The sequence below is a fragment of the Triticum dicoccoides genome, chromosome 2A, assembly GCF_002162155.2.
Source record: "Triticum dicoccoides isolate Atlit2015 ecotype Zavitan chromosome 2A, WEW_v2.0, whole genome shotgun sequence".
NCBI classification, from domain to species: Eukaryota; Viridiplantae; Streptophyta; class Magnoliopsida; order Poales; family Poaceae; genus Triticum; species Triticum dicoccoides.
Genome location: NC_041382.1, coordinates 396,700,247 through 396,721,565, shown reverse-complemented (window position 1 = coordinate 396,721,565; position 21,319 = coordinate 396,700,247).

The window sequence follows — 21,319 nt, the reverse complement described above, 5'->3', positions numbered from 1 at the left end:
AGAGACATTGATGGACAATGATTGGCTTGTTGCTATGCAAGAAAAGTTGAAAAATTTTGAACGCAACCAAGTGTGGACATTAGTACAGAGGCCAACTACCGAGCACAATGTCATTGGAACAAAATGGATTTTCAAGAACAAGCAAGGTGAGAATGGTGTAATCATCCGTAACAAGGAAAGGTTAGTGGCACAAGGGTACTCACAAGTCGAAGGTTTGGACATTGGTGAGTCCTTTGCCCCCGTTGCTCGTCTTGAATCCATTCGCATCTTACTTGCTTATGCTGCTTTCAATGGTTTTACATTACATCAAATGGATGTGAAGAGTGCTTTTCTTAACGGTCCTCTACAAGAAGAAGTATATGTATCACAACCACCTGGGTTCGTTGACCCCGATCAAAAAGACTATGTGTATAAACTTCATAAGGCTTCGTGTAGCCTCAAACAACCACCTCGTGCTTGGTATGCTCATCTTAAGAAGTTTTTACTCGATGATGGTTTTGTGAGAGGAGTCATCGATCCCACTCTTTTTTCCAAGAGGGACAAAGGTGATTTGATCTTATGCCAAATCTATGTAGATGATATCATTTTTGGTTCTCCTAAAATTCATTTGTGCAAGAAGTTTAGAGCTTCCATGACCAAGAATTTTTAAATGTCACTCAATGCGGACTTGAAGTTCTTCCTTGGATTTCAAATTCAACAATTTCAAGAAGGAATTTTCTTGTCTCAAGCAAAATACCTCAAGGATATTCTAGAGAAATTTGGCATGACTGATGCTAGTCCATGTAAGACACCAACGCCAACCAAAATTGCTCTCACTGAAGACACAAATGGTATTCCGTTCGACCCTTCTATTTACCGCTCTATGATTGCTTCATTGCTTTATCTTTGTGCATCTAGACCGGACATCATGTTTAGTGTATGCATGTGCGCAAGATTTCAAGCTTCCCCTAGGGAAAGTCATCATAAGGCGGTTAAGAATATTCTTAGATACCTTGTTCACACTCCAAAGTTAGGTCTATGGTACCCCAAGGATGCTAAGTTTGATCTCATTGGGTACACGGATGCGGATTGGGCTGGAGACAAAGTGGATCGTAAGTCCACCTCCGGTGCATGTCAATTCCTTGGACGCCCCTTGGTAAGTTGGTCCTCGAAGAAACAAAATTGTGTTGCCCTCTCCACCGCCGAAGCTGAATACATTGCAACCGCCAGTTGTGCAACTCAATTACTATGGATGAGGCAAATTTTGAAGGATTATGGTATCACCTATAAACTTGTGCCTCTTCTATGTGATAATGAAAGTGCCATCAATATTGCTGAGAACCCCAAAGATCATACCTGCACCAAGCACATTGATATTAGGTATCATTTCTTGAGAGATCATGTGGAAAAAGGTGACATTGATATTGCTCATGTGGGTACGGATATGCAACTTCCAGACATTTTCACCAAGCCATTGGATGAAGCAAGGTTCTGTCAACTTAGGCGTGAACTTGGTATATTGGAGCTTGACAACATTATGTGAAAACTTGTACCCACTTACCAAGGGAAATATCAATTGGATAAGGAACATTTTCCACTTTATCCAGACTTTGAGGACAATGAGGTTGTCATGAATGAGAATGATCCATCATTAGTTCAAGATCAAGAGAAGAAGGAGAAGGCAAGGAAGGAGAAGGCTGCCAAGATGCCAAATCAAGAGGAGGCATCTGAGTATTTCTTGAAGAACAAGCAGGAGCAGCTTGGTTACTTAATAGCGTCAACACTGAGGATTGAGAAGGGATTTCCCACCCTCACTCAGAATCAGGAGAGCCTGGAGAGAATCATGGAACTCAAATTCCATGACCTTGATGTCAAAGTAACTGAGATTCAGTCAGTGGTAGAGCAGCTGCAGGATGACATGCAGGAGAGGCAGGGCAAGACTACAACTAATGTGTTTGCCAGAGTGCCCAGAGCCCAGAGGTCAGTTGCAGTGCCTGTGAAAGACACTAGAGCAACATCATCTGCACCAGCCACAACACCTACAGCTCCAGTGCAACCAGCTCCAGCATCAACTAGAGCCCCCTCTACTTCAACTGAAGCCTTCATCCTTGGAGTTATCCAGACACCACCACCTGAAGATCAAGCCTGAGAGTCGATCTAGCACTATGCATTTTCTATGAACTTTTTGGTAACTTGTTGCCAAAGGGGGAGAAAAATGTATAGATCATAGGCTTCGAGAGAGAGAGTGTTGCTTTTGTTCTCTATTGCTTTATTTGGTGGTTAAACTTGTTTGCTTTTGATTGCTTGAGATACTATGCTTGTGAGACATTGATGATCATGTGTTTGATCATAAGCTACACTTATGCATGTTTGATGACATTATCTTATCTTATCCTATGTGATCATTCACTTTGCTTGGTGATGAGTGCATGTATTCAATACTTATTATTTTGAGCGCTCCACCAAGATGTATGTGACATGGAAGAGTAACCCATGAGCCTAATTCGTTGTGCATTTGCAGTCCAAAGCAAATTATGCACAAATTTAGGGGGAGCTCTTGCTTATCACATACTTCTCAAAGCGACGATGTTATTCAATCTTATAATCATTTGTCGAAGCTTTGATCTATATGTTGTCATCAATTACCAAAAAGGGGGAGATTGAAAGTGCAACTATCCCTAGGTGGTTTTGGTAATTCATAACAACATATAGTTCATTGAGCTAATGCTATTCCAAGACTATTATTTCAGGAAAGCTCAATGAATGGCATGGCATGGATGATGAAAGTGGATCCCTCGAAATACTAAGGACAAAGGATTGGCTCAAGCTCAAAAGCTCAAGACTCTTATTTTTATATTTTAGTGATCCAAGATCACATTGAGTCTATAGGAAAAGCCAATACTATTAAGGAGGGATGAGGTGTTGCTTAATGATCCTCTTGCTTCATGTGCTTAGTGATATGCTCCAAAACCCTCAGCTACTTACTCACATCCACAAATGACCTAGACCCAAAAGCCAAAATTGGTCACACCGATTCTTCCAATCCGGCGCCACCGATTCCAAAGTTCATAGCCACTGCCACAAACCCTAAGCAAATAGGTCTTACCGATAGGGATCTCGGTCTCACCGAGATGGGATTGTAATCTCTCTGTTTCCCTTCGTAACATTTCGGTCTAACCGAAGTGAGCGATCGGTCCCACCGAGATTGCAATGTAAACTCTCTGTTTCCTTTTTGTAACATTTCGGTCTCACCGAAAAGAGCAAATCGGTCCCACCGAGTTGACCTGACCAACTCTCTGGAAAGCTTATTACCAAAATCGGTCTCACCGAGATTGTGTAATCGGTCTTACCGAGATTACATTATGCCCTAACCCTAACCGAATCGGTCGCAATGAGTTGCATGTCAGTCCCACCGAAAATCCTAACAGTCACTAAGTTTACTAAATCGGTCCGACCGAGTCTTCTGAATCGGTCCCACCGAGTTTGGTATATTGTGTGTAACGATTAGATTTTGTGTGGAGGCTATAAATACCCCTCCACCTCCTCTTCATTCGTGGAGAGAGCCATCAGAACAAACCTACACTTCCAACTTACCATTTCTGAGAGAGAACCACCTACTCATGTGTTGTGGCCAAGATATTCCATTCCTACCATATGAATCTTGATCTCTAGCCTTCCTCAAGTTGCTTTCCACTCAAATCTTCTTTCCACCAGATCCAAAACCTATGAGAGAGAGTTGAGTGTTGGGGAGACTATCATTTGAAGCACAAGAGAAAGGGGTTCATCATCAACGCACCATTTGTTACTTCTTGGAGACTGGTGTCTCCTAGATTGGCTAGGTGTCACTTGGGAGCCTCCGACATGATTTTGGAGTTGAACCAAGGAGTTTCTAAGGGCAAGGAGATCGCCTACTTCGTGAAGATCTACCGCTAGTGAGGCAAGTCCTTCGTGGGCGACGGCCATGGTGGAAATAGACAAGGTTGCTTCTTCGTGGACCCTTCGTGGGTGGAGCCCTCCGTGGACTCGCGCAACCGTTACCCTTCATGGGTTGAAGTCTCCATCAACGTGGATGTACGATAGCACCACCTATCGGAACCACGCCAAAAACATCCATGTCTCTAATTGCGTTTGAATCCTCCAAACCCTTCCCATTACTTTCTTGCAAGTTGCATGCTTTAATTTCCGCTACCTATATACTCTTTGCATGCTTGCTTGAATAGTATGTTGATTGCTTGACTTGTCCTAAATAGCTAAAATCTGCCAAACTCTAAAACTGGGAAAAGGTTAAGTTTTAATTTGTCAAGTAGTCTAATCACGCCCCCTCTAGACATACTTCAAGGTCCTATAGAGCTGAGGTACAATACCTCGACTTTTCAGATGATCATCAAACTCCTGGCTCATGTACTCACCTCCACAATCAGATCGTAGAAGCTTTATAGTCTTGCCGAGCTGATTCTCTACCTCGTTCTGAAACTCTTTGAACTTTTCAAAAGTCTCTGACTTGTGCCGCATCAAATAGATACATCCATATCTACTCAAGTCGCCGGTAAAAGTCATGAAGTACTGATAGCGACCTCGGGCAGTTGTGCTCATTGGACCACACACATCACTATGTATAAGTTCCAATAGCTCGGACACACTCTCGCAACTCTTTGCGAAAGGAGACTTAGTCATCTTGGCGAGCAAGCATGATTCACATGTCTCGAACGATGCAAAGTTGGATGAACTTAGGAGCCCATCATCATGGAGCTTCTTCATGCGTTTCAGACTAATGTGTCCAAGCCGGCAATGCCAGAAGTATGTCGGATTTATCTCATTAGGCTTATGCCTCTTGATATTCACGTTATAGACCGCTTCCTGTTCTAGAATGAATATAAATAGCCCATCAATAATGGGTGCATAGCCATGGAACATACCATTCAAAAATATCAAACAACCATTGTCCTTTAAATTGAATTCATAACCTTGACTCATCAAACATGAGGCAGAAATAATGTTCCGACTAAGTGCAGGAATGTAATAACAATTATTCAATTCCATAATGAATCCGGAAGGAAGCTGGAGCTGCATCGTGCCGACCTCCAATGCAGCAACTCTTGCTTTGTTGCCGACCCTAATGTCAATCTCCCCTTGTGCCACACGCCTAGTTCTTACCAGCCCCTGCATCGAGTTGCAAATATGAACAACCGATCCGGTATCAAATACCCAAGAGCTACTAGGTATGTGAGCAAGGTAAATGTCTATAACATATGCAACAAGTGTACCTTTGCCTGAAGAAGCATTTCCGTCCTTCTTGCCATGCTCTACAAGCCACTTGCTACAGTTCCTCTTCCAGTGACCGGTCTCCTTGCAGTGATAGCAAACGGTCTTCGAGTCCGGTCCAGATTTCGGCGTAGCGGCAGAGGTTATAGTCTCCGTGCCCTTTGCCTTAGCCTTTTTCTTGGACCAAATCTTCTTGAACTTAGCCGATTTCTGCACCATCAACACTTGATGCGTGCCTTTCTTAATATCCTGCTCTGCCACTTTGAGCATCCCATGCAATTCAGTGAGCTTCTTATCCATGCCATGCATATGATAGTTCGAGATGAACGTCCCATAGCTGGGATGAAGAGAACCTAGAATAGCATTAGTAGCCAGCTCATCCAAGAGCGGGAAGCCCAAATGATCCAAAGCTTGCACATATCCGATCATCTTGATCACATGTGGGCTCAGTGGATCACCTTCCTTCAGCTTGCAATCCATCAAGGATCGCCAGATGTTGAACCTTTTGGTCCTAGCCTGTGTCTAAAACATGCTCTTGAGACTCTCGATCATATCGTAAGCCTCAACATTTTTGAAATGCTGCTGCAAATCGGGCTCCATACAAGCCAGCATCAGAAAGCTGATCTCCGTTGATTCATCAACGAGTTTCTGGTAGGCATTCTTAGTTCTGGCATTAGCATTATCGGCAGGTTCCTCTGGAAGTGGATCCTCTAGAACATGTTCCTTTTTATCATGCTTGAGAACAATTCTCAGATTTCTATACCAGGTGGTAAAGTTTGTTCCATTCAGTTTATCCTTTTCCAGAATTGATTTCAATGCAAAGTTGGGTTGAGCAGGTGGTGCCATTGATCTACAACATAAAATATGCAATCACTAAGCAATGTGTTTATGTAGAGTAATTCTAGCCTAAATAGAAATACTCCCACTGAAGTCAGCATCCCTCCACAACTCTCAGTGATTCAGGATCCGACTAGCGCATGCGACTAGTGAGCTTTAGCATCACTGCTAGTCAACATACCTATTTGGTAAGCAATTCCTTGCTAATCGTATCTGTATACGACTCCTGTCGGTCAGGAAGGTATCTCATACCCCGGCTCCCAACCTTCTTTGCCACAAGGCCCAAAACCATTTTGATAGCCTTGTCAAGTTAACCTGATGCAGTGCATGTCCGTGTCTGACACGAACCCTTCAGTTCAAGGACACCCAGCAGCACCCCAATTTTATGAGCCCACTACTAGATGTACTTGACGTGCAAAGGTGCAACATCAGGAATGGCAATTTACTTGATATTCATGAGGGATCTTTCTACCATTCTAACATGCATAGAAACAAAGAAGCACAACAATCACAAATAAACAATATTGTGAAACAGTATGGCTCCTTCATGGACGTTCTTCCAGGTCGGCTCCGACTCCGATGACCATCTAGGAACTCCATCTTGTTTGTCACGCCGGGACGCCAAGCCACCAACCTGATCTCTATTATCCAACTACTACAACTAGTAATGAATTTACATAGAGTCACAAGTCGACACGCAGGTCGTTATACAATATAATGACAGCACTTTGGCTCCTGCCGGCTGACAAACATGACATGCAGGCCATGTATAAATTACACACATGCATCATACACATGAGCCATACTATTCACATCAAACCTGCAAAACAAAGTTATGCGTAGAATCGCATTCTACCGGTTTGTGTGTAGGGTACGAAATACATGGCGCTACGCACACGGTAGGTTGTGTCACGACCTCATCGACTCCTATCATCAGAAAACATAGCCTCAACGATCCCCATGTGCAGTTGATCACATCAACCATGCACATAGCAGATTTCATCAAGGACAATAGATCTCATCTGCTGCCTCCACATATCTAATATGCATATGATCTGAAACCAAATCCTATAGCAGAGGCTCCGATACCACTGTTGGGATCTACGGTAGGGTGCGTCGACTGGAAATTAAAATTTCCTACGTGCAGAACAACCAAGAACAAGCTACGGGAGATGGATCACAGTTCAGTACCACTAGACAGGCAGTGCCGTGCAGCGAAAGAAGAGTTGGGGCTGCGCGTCCGCGTGGATCATCTCCTCCTTGTCCGATCTCCCACGAACAACCGATCTTCTGATCCCACATACAAGTTCGCCGGAGCGGCACAAGTGCGTCACCTCTAACGGTATCTGCGCGTGCAAGAGGAACACTGTGCGGCGGACTGCTAGGTCCGATCACACAGTCGGCGGCGAGTGGAGGTGGCTATTTGCAACACATGCAAACCCTAGTCGTAGCGCCGAAGTGATCAACCGCATGAGTGTGCCGCACGTCCACTTCATATAGGCGTCCATCATGGGCTCAACACTTGGGCCTCGCACGGACCCTAAAGCCCACAAGTCTACTCGGCCACAATCCGAATACAACTCGGATCACTCCCGACCAGTGTCTTTGGATCCGTCCTCGTAGGTTCCTTCCCTTAAGCGCGCGACCCCTTAGGTTCAAGTCGGCTTGATCATAGTTCGGATCACCTCCGAACTGCACGGTTGGTAGAGGCCTCTAGCAAGGCATGCCGAAACACCAAGGAGACCATGAAGCTAGTTAGGCGAACATGTACATCATACTTCTGTTCTCTTTGCCGCACAATATATGTTGTCGGGCTCAAGGCGAGTCTGTCATCCTTGTGGTAGCCCGACCTCTTTCTCGTTCTGGTGATGCTGACCACTATCCGAATTATCTCATAATCCTTGTCGCATGGCCATGATTATCCTGGTCGGATCACACGAGGGCTCCAGAGTATATCTCTCCTGATCGGAGGGGCAAATCCCATCTTGCTCGACCATGTCTCGCAGCATGGGTCTGGAGAAGCCTGAAACCTACCTTTGTAACTACCCAGTTACGGAGTAGCGTTTGGTCGGCCCAAAGCAGGTCTTTCACCATCCCGAGTACATGCGTCAGCTCAGGTCTTAGGACATAGAACGTATGTTGTACTAGAGACTCACAGATGACATATCGTTGCGTCTCATAGTTGGGTCTGTCCGACTCGGACCTTATCCCGACTCGGACCAGACCTTTCCAAGTCCATATTATCCGGTTATCATCCAATGCTCCAAGGCTAGTGAGACCAAGCCATCGATCGTGTCATATGCTAGTCTAGTTGGCTGCACGTCCACACAGCCCTTTCGACTAGGGACCTTTTAGGACAGTCATCATACAATGTATAGTCCCACAAACAAGTCACATACTTTCTAATACACATCATCGATAATGTCCAAGGACTATCTTTATTCATAAACATATAGGAAATATCATCATACATGATTGCCTCTAGGGCATATCTCCAACACCATTTACCCCGAGATGGGTGACAAGGGGTCATGTAATAGCTACTACATTGATCTCATGCATCGCCTGTATGAGTCTCCAAAGGGGAAGGTAAATGTCCCCCATTTTCTGTGGCATGAGATCCGTCTTGTTTGTTTTCAGCACAAGCGAGCCTTTCCTCATGCCCCCTTTCTTCATGCATTTATCGAGAGTGTTGCTCCTTTTCCCATTCCCGTACTCACTTGCATGAATGGGGGGTCATTCCACCTCAGATGGCGGATGATTGGGTTCCCAAGGACTCTTCTGCTCCTACTCCTCGTACTCCCACTAGTGTTCCTCCTCCTACCGCTCGCTCTACTTCTTCCGGCTCTGCATCTCTTGGTCACATTACTCGTTTCCTTGGAAAGGCTCACTCTGCCATGATGAAGATGTTTACCTTTCATTGCTCCCAAAATCACGACGTTGTCACTCGCTTGGTCACCTCCAAGAATGCTCTGAAGGCTCGTCTGAGAGACTCCAGAGTTTACGATGTGAGTGACGATGAATGTCTTCCTGATGTCCCACCTTCAGACTTCGATTTTCCTTCGAGTCCTGAGTGGGCTGACTTCCTTGACGAGTGTCACAGCCTGGTTTTTGCCCTCTTTTCTTTGCTTGATTTTCATCTGAGTTGGTTTGAATCATTCCATTTGGACATGATCACTTGGGTATCCCTTGATTTTCACCCAAGTTCCCCCTCTCCTCTTCTAACCCATCATTTCACTCCTGGCCAATCCAACAAAATTGCTTGGAATATTTTTCTTAAATGAAAAATATTCATTTTGCCTCCTAAACCCTAGCTAAAACCTTTGACCTCCAAAGTAACCTTCATTTTTGTTGCCCCAAAAATCCTGAAAAAATACCAAATATTCTTTGGACCCTAGGGCACATTTCTGAGCAAAAATATTTCACCACTTTTTGGAGTATTTTTGCTACAGAAAATATTTTCACTTCTGGGCTGAAATGGTAGTTTCTACAGCAACTACCTTTTTACTAGCTCCAATGCAGCTGGTTTTCCCTCGGCTTATTCAACTTAGTAAGAGTCAGTAAAACCCCAAAGATCAGCCCTTGAATCAATGTGGTTTGACCACAGTAACTGTTCAAAGTTTCTGTCCAGTAACTAAACATCTTCACCATTTCACTTCTACTGCCCTTGGAAACCAACCGAGCCGTGGTAACACCTAAAGTTACTAAGGACTACATGTCAGACATCATGGTTAGTGCATATGTGGCCTGATGTCATGGTCCACGCGGTGACCGCATTTGTCCGAGGGTGCTGGCATGCCAAACGCGCGCTCTGCGCGTCGCCAGCGCCTCTGTGGCACGCGTGCCCGCTGCTCGGCCAGCCTGGGCGTGTCCCCCCGCACCAGCATCCTCGTCTCCACCCCTTTAACTCCTCCTTGCTGCTCGCTGATGCCGGAGCTCGCCGCAGCGAGCACGGGCACGGTCCGGCCAATGGCATAGTGCCCGCGCACTGTGTTCGTCCCCTTCCTCCCTGCTCCTGTGCTCGTCCGCGTCCGTGCACAGCTCCCGTGTGAACCCCGTCGCCTTCCCCCTCTCTCTCTAGCACCATTCGTCACCGGGCGCCGGTGACAGCTATCCTCCGGCGGAGCCCGAGCCCTCCCCGCCGCCCCGCCTATAAATAACCCCCCTCCACAGCCTCCTGGAGAACCGCACCTCACCACACCTCCCTCCCATAGCCACTAGAAGCCGCAGCCCGCCCGGGCAGGCCACGGGCTGCCGTCCCCGAGCCGAGCACGCCGGCGATCCCCCTGGATCGACCCCGCAGCTCCGTCCACTCCCAAGCTGAGGCGACCCCCGCCAGGGCCTCCGCCTCTCCTCCGTGAAGCCAACGAGCCAAGCCCGAGCCCCTGGAGCCGCCCCTAGCCGTCGTCTTCCTCATCTCCGGCGACCTCCGCGTTCTGCCTCCGCTTGCGAGGAAGAAACCGACGCCGTCCGATCACCATTTGCCACGCCACGGGTACGGGCAGGTGCGCAAGAACCTTCTCCGTCGATCCCTCCCTCTCATCTTCCCCCAAGAGGCCTCAACATCGGCGAATGCTCCGGCGAACCGCCGCCCGTCTCTGTTTTCTTTTCCCCTCCCTCCGGCCTGACTAGCGGGGCCCGCTAGTCAGCCACTCATAACGCGCGCGAAGTGGTATGAGTGGTGGCGCCCCAGGAAAATCTATTTTTCTTTTTTTCAAATTTATTTAAATTCCAGGAGCATTCAAACAGCTATAACTTTTATTCTACAAGTCCAAATGTAGTGATTCTTTTTGCATTGTGTTCTTTGACTAAAAATCTAACAACTCCCAAAAGATGGGATTTTTCCTTGCTGTCTAGATTTTCTGGCAATTCTCAGAAGGTTTCTTGATATTTTCTTTTGTGTTTTTTTGAATGTTTTCAGAGGAACCAGCTTGTCTTGAGGATCACCAGGAGCCTTGTGACCCTCATCAGTACTAAGGCAAGCCAGAGTAACATTTTCATGGTGCGACTAAAATATTATTGATTTTCATACTTGAACTTATGAATATTGATGCATTTTAATTAGTTATATAATAAATATATTCTGTTATATGCTTGTTATGTTAAAATGCTTGAACTTCAGTATGTTTGAAGTAAATATTGTTGGTAAGATGATGAGAACTTAGTGGTTAGAGTTAAACAAATAATATGGTCATAGAATTGATGAGAAATTTGGATATTATTTTTGCTTGAGGTATAATGAGGATATTTGCTAGAAATAGTTCTGGTATAAGTAAAGAATGGTTTTTACCAGTATAGTAGCATGATTTTATGTTGGCTCCATGGGAGCGTAGTTGGTGCAGTTTTGCACGGTTATGTGATGCATATGTTAAGCGATATATGGTATGGTAGTATGACACCGGTTATTTTCTTTTCACATTAAAAGTTGAACCTGATTAATATTCAACTTGAACATGTTGTTGACCGGGTCGTGATGCCGCTGAAACGAGTCTTTCCCAGTGCAACCACATTTGCCGGTATGAGACGACCTTAATGCGTTTCATTGTCGTGCCTCTGGTCGGTACCTCACATTAGGGAAGGTTATGGGCATGATGTACCCTGGCCCGGTAGGCAAGCATAACCTTGTGAGCCCGTTGTTAAGTTAAGTTTGGTACCAGATCCCAGTGTGGATCGTGGCCACGACGGTGGTCGAGGTGTCTGGAGGTAGACACGGGGCCACCCAGGACTAGCCCAGTGGGGTCTGAGTCAGAGGGGCCGGGAGAGTGTCATGACAGTGAAATGGTTTCGTCAGAATGCTGTTGGTCCACTCAGATGGGAGAGTGAGGCCATGGGTTCCGTAGTGTGGGTACAGTGTACTAACCTCTGCAGAGTGTATTTAATCTATCGATAGCCGAGTCCACGGATACGGACACGCTCGAAAGTAAGGTACACCATGGGTCAAAACTTAATAAATATGCACACTAAATTGCACTAAGGATGACAGTGAGGTCATCGTGTTGAGTTGGCCACGAGTTGGTCGGGTTGTGATCACTGTAAGGATCACGGGCCATGAGTTGGTAGGGTTGTGAGCGCGGTAAGAATCACGGGCCATGAGATGGTCGGGTTGTGATCACCGTAAGTATCACGGGTATGTGTTGGTAATATTATGTTTGTTGGTCACATCTGGTAAGCAAGTTGGGGGAATGAGTACCTGTTGGGCGTAGTCACATCACGTTGGTTATATAGCTGCATTGTTGATTAAAACTGGATAAATATCATAATATTGGTTGTCATCTTGTTATGCTTATTGTGAGCTTGCAAGTACATTCAATGTACTGACCCTGCGTGTCATGCCAGATTTCAGGAAAGTTCCGTTGGAAAGGAGTGCTGTACGAGTCTAGACCGTGTCCACGTCGGTGTCCTTGTGCTATGGAGTCCCGCTACGATGTTGTTCCGTTGCCGAGTAGTTGTCATGATCAAGGCCCCTTTATGTTCACCAAATAATGTACATATTGTTCAGCCGCACCGTGTGTGCCACTTGGCCTCGCTAACTGTTGTAATATGAACTATGTTCCGCTAGCATGAATAAAGCGGTTGTATTCTGTGCCATGTTGTGTGTTGCCAGAAGACAAGGTCTCTAGGCTGGTAATGGAGGGTAAATCGGTCGCTCTGAGCCGGGGTGCCACAACGCTTGCTATCAGAGCTGCGCTTACTGTAGGCCATGGTAGACTAAGCCGAGATAACTGGACGCTAGATACGAGTTGTAGCTAAGTGTCGGTAATAACTGTAGCTGGTTGTTGCATTGCATGCACTGATTATATTTATTTTTCTGTGCTAACCTGCTAATTGTTGTGAGTGTAGATGGCTCCGGTGTTGTATCCGTGCCAGTTGCGGCTGATGCCGTACACGTCGCTGCATCTTCTTCGCAACGTGTTGCGTCGGCTGTACCCTCACGGAGTTGATCCAGTCTATCGTGTGTACCGGGAGCGCCTAGCTGACTTAGTGTATGAGTATCACGCCGTGGTTACTTTGCGCACCAGTTCCGACTCCAGTTATTACACTCGGACCTCTCGTAGCGGCTATGTTTCTTCCGCTTCTCAGGCTGTCCAGTTTGCTGCATTCGAGGTACTTGTTGAGCTTCGCTACAACGAGGTCCAGATGCAGAATCACCCAGGTTTCCACTACTACCCCTCTCTCCATGATAATGGTAGTGTCCGTTTTCTTGTCATTGATCCGGAGTCTGATAGTTTTGCTAGCCACCTTTCTCGCTACATCACTGCTAGTGATCTTCTGATCTACGAGATGGCTCGTGAGCTGAGTCATGCCCATACTGCTTTAGCCTCTACTTTAGTCACTGCTCGCTTAGCCACTACTTCTCCATCTATGGGATTTATTCCCTATGTTCCTGCCAGTTCCAGATCCCCTGTTTCCCCTGTTACTCCCCCGAGTAGCTCGGGCACCGTGACTACGAGTCCCCTTAGTGCTCTTGCAGAGTGGGTTTCACTCCTCGCCACTCCTGCAGCCCTGATGATCAGCCCTTCACCTGCCCCAGAGGGAGAGCCCTCGAGGTAGCATCGTCGTGTCACTTTTAACCCGGAGGTCCCCATTAGTTCCGGATCCGAGTCCGCATCAGGAGAGGACACCGCAGCGCTAGCCGAGCAGTAGAGGTTTCGAGTATTCTCAGTTGTCGGGATGGAGTATGGTTGTAATCGTACTAGTCATGCTGTTTCATTTCATGTATGAGGGTAGTTGGACCTGGCATGTTTTTATCTTTCATGTATGAGTCTATGTATAATTATGTTGGACTTTATTTTATTCGCCGTATTTTCTTCATCTTTTCGGTTTCGCTTGGTTTTTGTTGCTGGCTTCTCCCCAGTTTTTGTTGAATTCTTCTCATCTCGGTTGCATTGACTTGGGAAAAATCATATTAGGATGACGCGGGGAGGCTGCAGTAGCAACGTTCGTGAGGGTTCCCCTGTTCGGTGTTCCGCACGGCAGGCAGGACAATCACCCGAGCCGTATGTTCCACCACCGCCTCCACCGCCAAATCCGCCCTCCACCAAGCAAATTATGCGTATGTTCGAGGAACGACGAAAAACTGATCTAATGGAAATATTCAGAAGTATTCAGGCAATGGTTGGATAGAATGGGAATCAGCCGACCTCCCACTCCAAGCTATCTGATTTTCAAAGGACTAAGCCTCCCAGTCTCAGTCAGGCTGTAGATCCCTTGGATGCAGATGATTGGTTAAGAACTATGGAAAAGAAACTTGAAGTTGCTTGAGCTGATGAAGAAGATAAAGTTCCATTTATAACACATTATCTGGAAGGCGGTGCTGCCATATGGTGGGAATGTGAGAAAGCTATAGTGACTAAGAATGAAGCAATTACCTGGCCAAGATTCAAGGAGCAATTCCGAAAATATCACATCCCTGCGGGAATTATGAAGACTAAGCAGCATGAATTTCTTGCACTCCTCCAAGGAAGTCAGTCAGTGGGAGAATATATACAACAATTCAATCACCTGTCACGTTACTCTCAATATGACATGGCCAATGAAAAAAGGAAGATGGACCGTTTTCTTGGTGGATTAAACCCGCAACTTCGCTGTGCTCTCAGTATGTTCGATTTTCTAGATTTTCAAAACCTGGTGAACAAGGCTTTCATTGCTGAAAGGGAGCACAAGCTCGTGTCAGATACTAACTCTGCCCATAATGATCACAAACGCAAATTTGAGCCCAAGAAGGAAATGCAACCAGTGCAAAAGGTTCGTACCTGGCAGCCAACTCCAATGGCATACCAGCCCAGTTGGCAACAAAATGTTAACAAGACCACCACCCAAGTGAAGAATGATGTGCTCAACCCAGTTCTGGAGAAATGTCTGCGCAACAATTCCTGTTATAGTTGTGGACAAACTGGACATTATGCCAAACAGTGTCCCAAGAACACCCGGACCAATGCTACGTTCAAGCCTCAAATCCATTATTTGGAAGCTGGTCAGCACGACGTCACGGGATACATTCATCACATTTCAGCTGACGAAGCCCAAGAAAATCCCGAAGTCGTCATTGGTATGTTCCCTGGTAATAACATACCTGCAGTAATTTTATTTGACTCTGGGGTTTCCCACTCTTTTATTTCTCCGAGTTTTGTTGCCCAAAACAAATTTCCTTGTTCGCTTTTGGGCAAAAATATGCTGGTACAAACCTCGAGATCTATTATTCAAAGCAATCTCATCTGCCGCAATCTGGAAGTCAGGATCAACGAAATCAGTTTTCTGACGTCTTTGATACTGATTGAGACTGAATAATTGGATGTTATCTTGGGTATGAATTGGCTGACTCAGTACCAAGTATGCATAAATTGTGCAACCTGGGAAGTCAATTTGACCGGACAAGATGGACAAGCCACCAAGTTTATTGCTCGTAGAAGCATACCCTCCAAGGAAATGTTTTTTACAGCAATAGCAGAAGTGGAATTAATTCCAGTGGTCAGTGAGTTTCCCGATGTATTCTCAGAAGAACTGCCAAGCATGCCACCTGATCAGGAGCTTGAGTTTGCAATAGAACTTGTGCCCGGAACCACACTAATACACAAGAAATATTATCAAATGCCGTCATCCGAGTTGGTGGAGCTAAAGAAACAACTTGATGAAATGCTCCAAAAAGGATATATCTGCCCCAGTTCCTCGCCATGGGGATCACCCGCTATTTTTGTGGACAAGAAAGATGGCAGCCTTTGCATGTGTGTGGACTACCGACAGTTGAATGATGTCATGATCAAGAACAAATACCCTCTGCCAAGAATTGATGATTTGTTTGATCAACTCAGTGGATCCAAGGTCTTCTCAAAAATTGATTTGCGGACTGGATATTACCAGCTTAAAATTAAAAAGGAGGATATTCCCAAGACCGCGTTCACCACTCGCTACGGTCTTTATGAATATACGGTCATGTCCTTCGGCCTCACCAACGCCCCTGCCTTCTTCATGCACATGATGAAAAAAGTGTTCATGGATTTCCTTGATAAGTTCGTGGTCGTCTTCATCGATGATATACTTATCTATTCAAGAAATGAAGAAGAGCATAAAGGACACCTCCGCGCAGTGCTACAACGACTCCGTGAGCACCAGTTGTACGCCAAGTTCAGTAAATGCGAGTTTTGGCTCAAGCAAGTTGGGTTCCTCGGACATATACTATCCGCTGAAGGAATAGCCGTGGACCCTAGCAAAGTAAAAGACGTGCTCGACTGGTTGCCACCTTCCATCGTGTCTCAGATCCGGAGTTTTCTTGGAATAGCTGGATATTACCGTCTATTTATTGAAGGGTTCTACAAGATTGCTAAGCCCATGATGGAGTTGCTTAAAAAGGATAAGAAGTTTGAATGGACGTCAGACTGTGAGAAAAGTTTCACCGAGTTAAAGAAGCGCTTAACAACTGCACCGGTATTAACCAGATATCTACCGCAGCTTCGACGTATATTGCGACGCTTCCTGACAAGGACTTGGATGCGTGCTTATGCAAGATGGCAAGGTAGTAGCCTACGCCTCACGGCAGCTACGACCTCATGAAGGCAATTACCCCACTCATGATTTGGAATTGGCCGCGGTAGTTCATGCTTTAAAAATTTGGACACTACCTCATTTCAAAAAGGTGCCAAATTTTTACCGAGCACAAAAGTCTCAAACACATATTTACTCAGCCAGATTTAAATCTCCGTCAGCGAAGATGGCTGGAGTTGGTCAAGGATTATGATCTTGGAATAAATTACCATCCGGGTAAAGCCAACGTGGTTGCTGATGCACTCAGTCGAAAGCCCGTCAGTTTAAACGTCATGCTGGAATCTCTGCCTTCTGAACTCAAAGAAGAAATTGCTCAGCTCAACCTGGTTGTTGTTGAGGCTGGTCTTGCCAATATTCTGACGGTCGCTCCTACTCTTGAGGAAGAAATCCGCAAGGCCCAGCCAGGCAACGCCAAACTGCAGAAACGCATCAAGTCATCCGATTTCTCGAAGGATCAGTACGGTACCCTCCGATTCAGGGGAAGGATCTGTGTGCCTAAACAAGCTGACCTAAAGCAGAAAATTTTGTCAGAAGCCCATGATTCCTCGTATTCAATCCACCCTGGAGGCACAAAAATGTATGAAGACCTTCGACAAATATTCTGGTGGGACGGAATGAAGAAAGACATTGCTTATTTCGTGGCCTGTTGCGACATCTACAACAAGGTTAAGGCGGAATATCAGAAACCAGCCGGACTTCTCCAACCACTACCCGTATCACAATGGAAATGGGATGATGTCTGTATGGATTTCATCACAGGATTACCTAGGACCCGACGGGGCAATAATGCGATCTGGGTCATAGTGGATACATTAACCAAGTGGCTCACTTTCTCCCAGTCAAAACCTCATACCGAGCAGATAAGCTTGCCCAACTGTATGTATCCAGGATTGTCAGTTTGCATGGAGTTCCCCGAACCATCACTACTGACCGAGGTTCACTATTCACCTCTGCTTTCTGGACCCGTCTCCATCAAGCCCTTGGGACGGAATTAAAATACATCACTGCTTATCATCCTCAGACGGATGGGCAAACGGAAAGAGTAAATTAGATACTCGAACATATGCTCTGAGCCTGTGTTTTAGCCCAAGGACCACAATGGGAAGATTGCTTGCCATACGCCGAGTTCTCATATAACAATGGATTCCAGACCAGTTTAAAGATGTCACCTTATGAAGCTTTGTATGGCCGTAAGTGCCACACTCCATTAAATTGGTCTCAAACCAGAGACAACTGTATTTTCGGAATAGATCTCATCATAGAGGTTGAAAAGCAAGTCAAAGAGATCCGAGACAGATTACAGCTGGCCAAATCGCGGCAGAAAAGTTATTATGATGCAAAGCACCAAAAGATCAGTTTTGAACCCGGAGAACATGTCTACCTACAAGTCACACCCATGAAGGGAGTAAGAAGGTTCCAAACCCGTGGAAAATTGGCACCCAGGTTTATTGGTCCATTTCCCGTCATGAGACGAGTGGGTGCTGTGGCATATCAGTTGGAGCTGCCTCCGGAACTATCCGACGTGCACAACGTGTTCCACGTTTCACAACTACGACGGTGCATCTCACCACCCGAGAAAAAGACCGATTTGGCAGAGATAGAGCTGGCAAAGGATTTGACCTACTAAGAGAGGCTAGTGAAAATTTTGTATCGGATGGAAAGACTCACTCGCAGTAAGTCACGGAAATTTTAGAAGGTTCAATGGATGCATCATACCAAATCAGAATCAACTTGGGAATCAGAAGAATTTCTAAGGGCATGTTATCCAGAATGGTTTTCCCAAGCAACCGAATCTCGAGGACGAGATTCATTCTAAGTGGGGGAGGTTTGTCACAGCCTAGTTTTTGCCCTCCTTTCTTTGCCTGATTTTCATCTGAGTTGGTTTGAATTTGGAGTTTTGAATCATTCCATTTGGACTTGATCACTTGGGTATCCCATGATTTTCACCCAAGTGCCCCCTCTCCTCTTCTAACCCATCATTTCAATCCAGGCCAACCAAACAAAATTGCTTGGAATATTTTTCTTAAATGAAAAATATTCATTTTGCCTAATAAACCCTAGCTAAAACCTTTGACCTCCAAAGCAACCTTCATTTCTGTTGCCCCAAAAATCCTAAGAAAAATCCCAAATAATCTTTGGATCCTAGAGCACATTTCTGAGCAAAAATATTTCACCACTTTTTGGAGTATTTTTGCTACAGAAAATATTTTCACTTCTGGGCTGAAATGGTAGTTTCTACAGCAACTACCTTTTTACTAGCTCCAATGCAGCTGGTTTTCCCTATGCTTATTCACCTTAGTAAAAGTCAGTAAAACCCCAAAGATCAGCCCTTGAATCACTGTGGTTTGACCACAGCAACTGTTCAAAGTTTTTGTCCAGTAACTAAACATCTTCACCATTTCACTTCTACTTCACCTCGAAACCAACCGAGCTGTGGTAACACCTAAAGTTACTAAGGACTACACGCCAGACATCATTTTTAGTGCATATGTGGCCTGATGTCACGGTCCACGCGGTGACCGCGTTCGTCCGAGGGTGCTGGCATGCCAAACGCGCGCTCCGCGCGTCGCCAGCGCCTCTGTGGCGTGCGTGCCCGCTGCTCGGCCAGCCTGGGCGTGTCCCCCCGCGCTACCATCCTCGTCTCCACCCCCTTAACTCCTCCCTGCCGTTCGCCGACGCCGGACCTCGCCGTAGCAAGCACAGGCATGGTCCGGCCAACGCACAGTGCCCACGCACTGTGTTCGTCCCCTTCCTCCTTGCTCCTGAGCTCGTCCGTGTCCGTGCACAGCTCCCGCGTGAACCCCGTCGCCTTCCCCCTCTCTCTCTGGCACCATTCGTTGCCGGGCTCCAGCGACAGCTGTCCTCCGGCGGAGCCCGAGCCCTCCTCGCCGCCCCGCCTATAAATAACCCCCCTCCGCAGCCTCCTGGAGCACCGCACCTCACCACAGCTCCCTCCCATAGCCACTAGAAGCCGTAGCTCGCCCGAGCAGGCCACGGGCTGCCGTCCCCATGCCGAGCACACCGGCGATCCCCCTGGATCGACCCCGCAGCTCCGGCCCCTCCCAAGTAGAGGCGACCCCGCCAGGGCTTCTGCCTCTCCTCCGTGAAGCCAACGAGCCAAGCCCGAGCCCCTGGAGCCGCCCCTAGCCGCCGTCTTCCTCATCTTCGGCGACCTCCGCGTTCGGCCTCCGCTTGCGAGGAAGAAACCGACGCCGTCTGGTCACCATTTGCCACGCCACGGGTACGGGCAGGTGCGCAAGAACCTTCTCCGTCGATCCCTCCCTCTCATCTTCCCCCAAGTGGCCTCAACGCCGGCGAACGCTCCGGTGAACCGCCGCCCGTCTCTGTTTTCTTTCCCCCTCCCTCTGGCCTGACTAGCGAGGCCCGCTAGTCAGCAACTCATAATGCATGCGAAGCGGTATGAGTGGTGGCGCCCCGGGAAAATACGCCATCGACGTCACCCCCTCTCTGTTTTTCTTTTTCTCAAACTTATTTAAATTCCAGGAGCATTCAAACAACCATAACTTTTATTCTACAAGTCCAAATGCAGTGTTTGTTTTTGCATTATGTTCCTTGTCTAAAAATCTAACAGATCCCAAAAGATGGGATTTTTCCTTGCTGTCTAGATTTTCTAGAAATTTTCAGAAGGTTTCTTGATAATTTCTTTTGTGTTTTTTGAATGTTTTCGAAGGAACCAGCTTGTCTTGAGGATCACTAGGAGCCTTGTGACCCTCATCAGTACTAAGGCAAGCCACAGTAACATTTTCATGGTGCCACTTCAATATTATTGATTTTCGTACTTGAAATTATGAATATTGATGCATTTTAATTAGTTATATAATAAATATATTCTGTTATATGCTTGCTATGTTAAAATGCTTGAACTTCAGTATGTTTGAAGTAAATATTGTTGGTAAGATGATGAGAACTTAGTGGTTAGAGTTAAACAAATAATATGGTCATAGAATTGATGAGAAATTTCGATATTATTTTTGCATGAGGTATAATGAGGATAATTGCTAGAAATGGTTCTGGTATAAGTAAAGAAAGGTTTTTACCAATATAGTAGCATGATTTTATGTTGGCTCCGTGGGAGCGTAGTTGGTGCAGTTTTGCACGGTTATGTGATGCATATGTTAAGTGATGTATGGTATGGCTGTACGACACCGGTTATTTTCTTTTCACATTAAAAGTTGAACCTGATTAATATTCAACTTGAACATGTTGTTGACCGGGTCGTGGTGCCGCTGAAACGAGTCTTTCCCAGTGCAACCACATTTGCCGGTATGGGACGACCTTAATGCGTTTCATTGTCATGCCTCTGGTCGGTACCTCAAATTAGGGAAGGTTATGGGCGTGCTGTACCTTGGCCCGGTAGGCAAACCTTGTGAGCCCGTTGTTAAGTTAAGTTTGGTTCCGGATTCCAGTGTGGATCGTGGCCACGACGGTTGTCGAGGTGTCTGGAGGTAGACACGGGGCCACCCAGGACTAGCCCAGTGGGGTCTGAGTCGGAGGGGCCGGGAGAGTGACATGACAATGAAATGGTTTCGTCGGAACGTTGTTGGTCCACTCGGATGGGAGAGTGAGGCCATGGGTTCCGTAGTGTGGGTATAGTGTACTAACCTCTATAGAGTTTATTTAATCTATCGATAGCTGAATCCACGGATACGGACACGCTCAAAAGTAAGGTACACCATGGGTC